Source organism: Triticum dicoccoides, unplaced genomic scaffold (genome assembly GCF_002162155.2).
Source record: "Triticum dicoccoides isolate Atlit2015 ecotype Zavitan unplaced genomic scaffold, WEW_v2.0 scaffold107313, whole genome shotgun sequence".
NCBI lineage: Eukaryota > Viridiplantae > Streptophyta > Magnoliopsida > Poales > Poaceae > Triticum > Triticum dicoccoides.
This window is the reverse complement of record NW_021173838.1, coordinates 9,150-11,146: the sequence shown is the minus strand read 5'-3', so window position 1 is coordinate 11,146 and position 1,997 is coordinate 9,150. Positions and strand designations below refer to the sequence as shown.

Below are 1,997 nucleotides of genomic sequence, written 5' to 3'. Positions count from 1 at the left end.
CAAATTTTACAGAGTTGGAAGCGGGTAGTGGAGGCTTACTCACATCAATCGGAAAAAAGGACAAAGGACGTCGGATCTTGATGATGGGTAGCTGGGACCGATGACGCGCCTGGACAACCTGAGGCAGCAGCACAATAGCTCTATCGTGCTGGCGTCTGGACGTTGATCCCTGGCACCACGGTAAGAAGGCAGGAAGGAGAGGGAGCTCCCAAAGGGCGACGGCGACCTGAGATCCCTCACGTCGGCAGAGCCGTCGACCTTCACGAACCAGAAGTGATGGAGAAGCAGCATAGTAGTACAGGTCAGTGCTTGAATGGATACTACTGAAATATGCCCATGGGATCCAAAGAAAATAAGACATTAGCAAACAACATATACGGGTTGGCAGCACATAGGGACATATTCAGGAAATCAAGCATGTGATTTTCTTAGAGCTAGTAAATTAGTGATGTTATTCTTCGTACCAAAATTCTGATCAGCAAAAGTATTGGGCCAGCTGAGAAAATGGAGACTGTTTAACAAATAGTAGCATTATACATGTAATCTAATAAAGATACATTGCAACAGCTTTGCTTCTCATAGCAACATCTTTGCTTAGTTAGATAGTGGCAGTGTTTGTCTGCCTTTCAATCAATATACCAAATATGCTTACGATTAGCATGAAGGGAAATACTCACATCAAAATCCCATTCACTATAGAGGCCAGGATCATCTACATTCCCCCATATGTATGGATAGTCGATCACTGTATCCCGCGAATCCTGCAAATCCGAAGTACTCAATCCTCTTTTCGTGGAACAGTCTAGTGAAGAATTGCTCTCTAAGTGCCAAACGAAAAGTGGTCTTTCATGATAGAACAAAACCAATTGATAGCAGTTTTATCTGTGTGCTCCAAAACAGAAGGCTCAATCATGAAAAGGGGTGTCAGGATAACTGATTTGAACTAAACATTCCACTGAATTTTGCAGCTCGACATGAATCCGGCTAACATGAGCTGAAGCAGAGACGTAGGCCGGCGAATGGACTTACGGTCAGTGAGATGCCAACAACTTCCCTCACATACTCTTCTTCTTCAAATGTGTCCAGCACATCGAGCTCCCCATCAGTGATCCCTTTCCAAACCTGCAGCGTAGACACATGAACAGATTTCCACTTGTTCTGCACTTCAACCGTTCCATACTGACAGTACTCGCAATTGTTCACATCTTAACTTGCAGTGGACAAACTAAGAAATTAACACCAAGTATACGGGATGTGTGTGCGTGGGACGCTCACCTGGGAGAGAATCGCCGCGAAGAACACCCCCGACGGCAGTGTGAGGTCCTGCACGTCTTTACCGGAGCCCTTGTCGTCGCCTTAGCTGCCCTCTCCTCTCTGAGCGGACAATAGTCACCGGCGCCGCCGCAGGTGAATCCCCTTCCGCGGCCGGGAGCGCCGGGAGGCCGAGTCGGTCGAGGACGGAGAGGAGGAGGCCCTGTCGGCCTTCGGGGAGTTGCTGGCGACGTGGGCGGTCCCGTCCATCGAAAAGGGGCCCGCTGGAGTTGAAGCCCCGCCGCTGGACCTCCTCCCGTGCCTTGTAGATCGCCTCCATGTTGTCCCCGGAATAGGATCCGGCCCCTACCTCGCCTCCTCGACCGGATCTGGCCGGAGATTGCCGCCGCCGCGCCCGGCATCGTCTGCATTGGAGCCCCATCTCGCTCGGAACTGGCGAGGAACGTCGCCGCCATGTACTTGGACTTGAAGCTCCGCCGCTGGAGCTCCTCCCGCGCCTCCTAGATCGCCACGGCCTCGCCTCCTCGACCGGATCTGGCCGGAGATCGCAGCCGCCGCGCCGGGCATCGTCTGCATCGCGGCCAACCTTGATCTCCACCTCGTCTCGCTCGCTAGCAACCGAATAACAAAATGCAGGGTCCTTTTTGTAAGAACGACGTATATCATAGTATCCACTTAAAAAGGGACCGCGGGTTGATTTCGAAGAAACGCGGGGACGTTTTTGC

At 51.6% G+C, this 1,997-nt stretch overlaps 1 long non-coding RNA gene across 1 annotated transcript; it reads right to left on the bottom strand.

Annotated features, from left to right (window-relative positions):
• Positions 1-52: 52 nt before the first annotated feature.
• Positions 53-1,371, bottom strand: LOC119342855. Its single transcript, XR_005165757.1, has 4 exons — positions 1,276-1,371; positions 1,030-1,122; positions 678-761; positions 53-258 (listed from the first exon to the last, which is right to left on the bottom strand). It is a non-coding gene; the product is annotated as an uncharacterized LOC119342855 (long non-coding RNA).
• Positions 1,372-1,997: the final 626 nt, after the last annotated feature.